Source organism: Pseudophryne corroboree, chromosome 6, assembly GCF_028390025.1.
Source record: "Pseudophryne corroboree isolate aPseCor3 chromosome 6, aPseCor3.hap2, whole genome shotgun sequence".
Lineage (NCBI taxonomy): Eukaryota > Metazoa > Chordata > Amphibia > Anura > Myobatrachidae > Pseudophryne > Pseudophryne corroboree.
The window spans coordinates 137709575-137716513 of NC_086449.1; the positions used below are offsets into that span (position 1 = coordinate 137709575).

A 6939-nucleotide genomic window follows, 5' to 3' on the forward strand; every position below is an offset into this window, starting at 1 on the left:
AGTGTTGGTTAGGAAGAGATTGTTCGCTGCTGCGTATAGTTATGTTTAAAAGTAGTTTATAGACATTCACTGTATTTGCAATTCATTACACATGCAGGGGGGAATCCAGAGGATGCCTCCCACCTGGGCAGTTGGAGAAGGACACAGCCCATCTGTTTAAATCCACCTATGACCTTTTGTTATAATGCAGAGACACATTCCTGTGTCCAATGAACAATGAGATTATAGGACCATTGTATTGTACAGTATGCTGTGTATATAAAGACCCCCATAGCCAGACCAGCACTCACTTCTCTCTACAAAGGTTTTCATGGTGAAAAGCTTAGGGCTGGTTTCCAGATAGCGCCTGCGTGTCATTCCCACGTGTGTAAGTTTCTCTGTGGCCATTTCGTTACTCTGTGTGTATGCAATTGTTCTCTTTTTGTTATCCTTTAAGTGTTTGCCATTTATTCTCTTTGTGTTTATTCTATTTGTGATTGTTCGCCAGTGTTTATATTTGTGTTTAGTTATTGTGTTTAGGTATTAATGTCAGGTCTGTAGTGTATAAGCTGTAAACTGTATTTCTTTTTCCCTTTTACTTACTAATATCGTCTATAAAGGTGTTGGAACCTTAGCAAGCAGTGTGTGTTTCACCAGTCATTATAGAGGGTTTCTGAGCGTCTCAATCGCTCAAACAGCTTACTTAATAACAAGGTTAACCAGTGTTACATCATTGCAGTATCTCAGTACTGAGGTTTACAGTATAAGCATATTCTGTGTTTAAGGTTTAAAAGGTTATTAACTGTGTGTATGCTCGCTGTGTGTATTCCGTACACCCAGCGCAGCGTGTGTACGTAACTTGCGTACCACGTGCGAGGTCTTTGTACGCAAATAGCGTACGAAGTGCGTAGCACGTGCACGTGGTTTAGCGGCCATTACGGCTTCACGGTATTAGTAAATAGCTTATGTTAAAAGGTAGATATCTGACTCTATCAATTGAGGGCTCGTCGGTCCACCTCATATCCGCAGTCAAGCGAAAACAGGCAGACTTTATCGATCAGCAAAGGGCGGAAAGGTATCCCCTGTATCCGTGTTTGTGGTTGGGGATACAGTAGTGCTGATCGGATGAGCGTCTGCTTCTCTTGGTTTGTAGGGATGCTGGTGGAATCCGGTTCCAGAAGGTAAGAACGTTAAGCTATTGTCTTTTTAAATCTGGTTTTAATTTCTGTTTGGTGCCAACTGCACACGCAACACATGTAACACACGCACACACCTGTACTCTGCATAAAAGGTTCAAATGAGTCATATTGTGTTTGATTCAGATTGGATTGCTTATCTGTTTAAGTAGGTTTAAAAGTATTTTTAAAAGTTTGCATAGCTTGATAGTTTTATTTTTAAGTGGTAAAGGGTAGGGTTGAGGATGCCGCACAAGACTAAGTGAGATTAAGTAAATATGTAATTGATATGTGTTTCCAAGAAAACCGACGAACCAGAAAAGCTTCCGGAATTGACCACCATCTACCATTGAACAGAAAAAGGTTCTTTTTTAGGTAGAAAAAAGAGGGTGATTGTCGATGGTGCTCCCATGGGTCTATTACATAGGTAATAAAGACAGGAGAGAAAGGAAAAAAGTGACCCTTGTTGGGAGCACTCCCTCTTGGAAACAACTATGATAGAAATTATGTATAGTGTATTGGATATTAAAACGTAACCTTTAATTTTAATGAATAATATGGGAGTACACACAAAAAATGTTTAAAAGATGATTAAATAATTTGAATCGTAAATTCGGGAATGCAACTGTGAACATAAGGATGAAAAAAACATTAAATAAAAGGCAAACGTGCGGCACAAGTTACGGCAAAACCAAGAGATTTACCCGCCAGGTGTTGATTACTGCAGTAGGTGCAATAGCAAAGGTATTGCCTTCAAACTTGACCTACAACACCTGGTATTCCTTAGTGGTCAACCACCTAAGTACTGACCAGGCCCAACACCGTATTGCTTCCAAGATCGGACGAGATTGGGCATGTACGGTGTGGTATGGTAGTAGATTTAAAGTTGATGAAGCAAAGACCTATAATGGGTATGCAGTTGTTGAATCCACCACAAGGCTGGTTGTGAAATGGGCAAAAAGTCTCTTAAAAAAGAGACCTATGTTTAACCATCATTGCACCAAGGTGTATTCCAAATGTATAGGTATACAGAGGTTTTAAATCATATGGTCAACCGATTTTGCCAAAAATAGCCGCCAATATGTTGCTTATATTTGTGCTATGCAACATTGATCCCAGAGGATTTTTCACATGTAGTAGGGCAATAGTGGACCCTAGTTATTCTGATGACATGCCAGCCAAATTTTTGAAATATCAAAACATGAATGTGTTGCAAGTATAGTTAGTACTGAAAATGCAAAAGGTCCTGAGCAATACACCATACTCCCCCTCCCCCTTCACACAGCGTATGGGGCAGGAAATGGGAATGCACCAGAAACCATGTATTCAGCTAAAACGACAGATTGGCAGGAGTGGATAGATAATTAGGGAATAAATCTCAAGAGACGTGATCTCCACTATCCACACTAAGGCTAACTAATTCATTAGAGCCTGAAATGTCAATTACTGTCTTGATTGCAGTCTGTAAATAATTGTACTTGCAGTATAGAAGCACACAAATAGTATTGTATGTGCTGTATGTCCACAGTGAGTCAAATGAGAGTTGTGAAACAAAATGTGAAAAAAACCCCAATTGTCAAAGTGAAAGGTGGATTGTTGCTGATTGTATATAACTTCATCAGCAACAGAGTGATACTAAGAAGTATCAAAATTGTTTCTTTATATGTATAGCACCTAACAGCAGCAGTTTGTAATATACAATTAAAGGATTGAATGAAATAAATAAAACTTTTTGCCTTATTATAGAAGCGGCATAAATTTGCCTGAATGAGACCGATGCACACAGTGTTTAATTACAGTTGTGCGTGGCTGGAGAGTGGGAGACAGAATAAAAATGCAGGATATATGTGGAGAGATACTTGCAGACGCCTGTGCGTGTGTCCTGCTGTTTTGATGCCGCTGACAGCTCGACGTGACGAGCTGTGTGTCTAAGCGGCTCCCCTGGTCTCCTCTCCTGCCGATGCCGCTGACAGCTCGGCGTGACGAGCCGTGTGTCTAAGCGGCTCTCCTGGTCTCCTCTTCTGCCGGTCTCCTGGTCACGTGAGCGCACTCACCGTGACCTCGTTCACCTCCCAACGTACGTTTCACAGGATGCTTGTTCACTACCCGTGAACAAGCATCCTGTGAAACGTACGTTGGGAGGTGAACGAGGTCACGGTGAGTGCGCTCACGTGACCAGGAGACCGGCAGAAGAGGAGACCAGGAGAGCCGCTTAGACACACGGCTCGTCACGCCGAGCTGTCAGCGGCATCGGCAGGAGAGGAGACCAGGGGAGCCGCTTAGACACACAGCTCGTCACGTCGAGCTGTCAGCGGCATCAAAACAGCAGGACACACGCACAGGCGTCTGCAAGTATCTCTCCACATATATCCTGCATTTTTATTCTGTCTCCCGCTCTCCAGCCACGCACAACTGTAATTAAACACTGTGTGCATCGGTCTCATTCAGGCAAATTTATGCCGCTTCTATAATAAGGCAAAAAGTTTTATTTATTTCATTCAATCCTTTAATTGTATATTACAAACTGCTGCTGTTAGGTGCTATACATATAAAGAAACAATTTTGATACTTCTTAGTATCACTCTGTTGCTGATGAAGTTATATACAATCAGCAACAATCCACCTTTCACTTTGACAATTGGGGTTTTTTTCACATTTTGTTTCACAACTCTCATTTGACTCACTGTGGACATACAGCACATACAATACTATTTGTGTGCTTCTATACTGCAAGTACAATTATTTACAGACTGCAATCAAGACAGTAATTGACATTTCAGGCTCTAATGAATTAGTTAGCCTTAGTGTGGATAGTGGAGATCACGTCTCTTGAGATTTATTCCCTAATTATCTATCCACTCCTGCCAATCTGTCGTTTTAGCTGAATACATGGTTTCTGGTGCATTCCCATTTCCTGCCCCATACGCTGTGTGAAGGGGGAGGGGGAGTATGGTGTATTGCTCAGGACCTTTTGCATTTTCAGTACTAACTATACTTGCAACACATTCATGTTTTGATATTTCAAAAATTTGGCTGGCATGTCATCAGAATAACTAGGGTCCACTATTGCCCTACTACATGTGAAAAATCCTCTGGGATCAATGTTGCATAGCACAAATATAAGCAACATATTGGCGGCTATTTTTGGCAAAATCGGTTGACCATATGATTTAAAACCTCTGTATACCTATACATTTGGAATACACCTTGGTGCAATGATGGTTAAACATAGGTCTCTTTTTTAAGAGACTTTTTGCCCATTTCACAACCAGCCTTGTGGTGGATTCAACAACTGCATACCCATTATAGGTCTTTGCTTCATCAACTTTAAATCTACTACCATACCACACCGTACATGCCCAATCTCGTCCGATCTTGGATGCAATACGGTGTTGGGCCTGGTCAGTACTTAGGTGGTTGACCACTAAGGAATACCAGGTGTTGTAGGTCAAGTTTGAAGGCAATACCTTTGCTATTGCACCTACTGCAGTAATCAACACCTGGCGGGTAAATCTCTTGGTTTTGCCGTAACTTGTGCCGCACGTTTGCCTTTTATTTAATGTTTTTTTCATCCTTATGTTCACAGTTGCATTCCCGAATTTACGATTCAAATTATTTAATCATCTTTTAAACATTTTTTGTGTGTACTCCCATATTATTCATTAAAATTAAAGGTTACGTTTTAATATCCAATACACTATACATAATTTCTATCATAGTTGTTTCCAAGAGGGAGTGCTCCCAACAAGGGTCACTTTTTTCCTTTCTCTCCTGTCTTTATTACCTTAGTTTTATTTTTAACCCAGGCCTAAAATAACTTCAGGGGCTTGCATGGTGATTTTTTTCTTTGTGACAAAAGAAGCCGCATGGTATGTCCTCCATTTTGTGTAACCCTCATGGATGTGGAAGGGGGAGGAGCAGCGGCCATTTGGGGGAAAGTCATTTTTTTCAAAATAGCTGATTTTCAGTTGACTCAGGAATAATCAGCCGTCCCTTGTCAAAAAGAAATCACCATTTACGAGTTTCCAATGCATTTATTTAACCCATGTCACAATCAATTATAAATAGTTCAGATGGGGCTTAATGAAAATTAATAATAAAATGAATATTTGATTTAGGAACGACACACAGAGAAACAAAGTTTTGTTTTTTGATTTTTTCCCCTCTCCTTACCTCTAAGATTCTGTTGAACTACTTGTTGTGAGATGGGAACCTGTGTAACTGTTTTTTTCCCCAGCAGTGAATAGAATCACCTTCACACACAGTCAAGGGCACATTCATATGCAAATTAGAGGAGTGAATGGGTCTCGGGAGACCAGTGATTAGTACATAGATGTAATATTATATGTGTGTGTTTACATCAATGTATGTTATTAGATTAATTTAGAATTGTATTGTATCTGTGTATTTTCACCTATCTCACCATCCTGTTTGCCATTTGCATTTGATAACGACTGAGAAAATTTGCTGCTATTTTAGTTAAAAGTAAAGAGTAATACTTAAGGGAGTAATTGTAAAAACACGCACACAGCATAGCAGATACTGTGTGGTGTACGGTAAGTGATTATAGTGAAATATCGCTTACATTTATAGAAGCGTGTTATTTGTGTTACTGTAGACGTATCCAGCCTGTGTACACGTGTCTCTCACCGAGTGCGAGTCAAGCGTACGCGACGCAAAGGCCTACGCAAGTAGCGTGTTTACGCAACGTGCGTACAGATACGCCCACTAGATACAAATCACACGATAACATTGTTTTAGTAAGGCGACACGGAAGCCACGAAGATAATAGCACACATTTGTTCAGTTTACAAAATGTAGTTTAAATACCTTACTTTACTGTAATACCTCTGGGGAGAGCTATCAGATTACGGGAAATGATTATTTTTTTCTGATCTGAAAATTAGAGAATGATAGTGTGGGCAAAAAGGAAAAAGGTATGAGTGTATTGAACTCCGCTTGGTGGTCTTGGTGAAGTCTTGGTGAAGTCTTGGTGAAACTCGGTGAAACTTGGTGAATCATGCGAGCACGGTCTTGGTGAACACGTGCGACGGAGTGTGATAGAAGTTTTCGTGGTATTACGCTCCGGCTGTTGTGGAGCACAGTAGGAAGACTCCAGTGATCCTACCACTTATAGATAGCAAGTGTCTATAAGCGGTACGATTGGACCGCACGGTTGTATGGGCAACACGGCGCAACGTGATACGAAGTTTTGCATATTTGTGCGTAAATCTTGTCATCATAAGCGTTATGTGAAGCACATGTAAGCGTGATTTGTGTAAAATATAAAGGTAGGCTGGTAGGGCCTGCAACGATTACGTGGGTCTGCTAAAAGGGGCGGATCCGTTGTACTCGGAGCAGAAGAAGCTGGTGGAAGAGCTTGGATAACTCCCACCGTAGACTTTTGTGTTTGGTGCATTTTAGGAAGTTTTTCTGTGTTTAAAAGGTCCACAATGGAAGCCAAGTGCACAACACAGGGACGTTCCTCAGTCAGGGTTCAGACTGCAGATTTCAGACCCAGGGGGTCAGCTCGGTTAGTAATGTGGGGGAAGTATGGCCCCCACACTGAGACCTTTTGTGATGAATGGACACGAATGACTGTGGGGGATAAAGCACCATTTCCTGGGATAGGTAGTTTTGACTCAGAGGTATTGCATAATTTAAGGAGAAGGATCTGTCTCATAAAATCCGGGAAGCAACGGATTAGACATTATGATTGTTTACAGATATGGCAACAGGAAGGTGAGATACAAAGGGAATTAGCTTACACAGCTGGTTCTCACCT

The 6939-nt window shown here is 41.1% G+C and overlaps 2 pseudogenes; one reads left to right on the forward strand and one right to left on the reverse strand.

Moving 5' to 3' along the window:
• Positions 1–1915: 1915 nt before the first annotated feature.
• LOC134938976 (5S ribosomal RNA) lies at positions 1916–2034 on the reverse strand (annotated as a pseudogene).
• Positions 2035–4485: 2451 nt separating this feature from the next.
• On the forward strand, positions 4486–4604 carry LOC134936856 (5S ribosomal RNA; annotated as a pseudogene).
• Positions 4605–6939: the final 2335 nt, after the last annotated feature.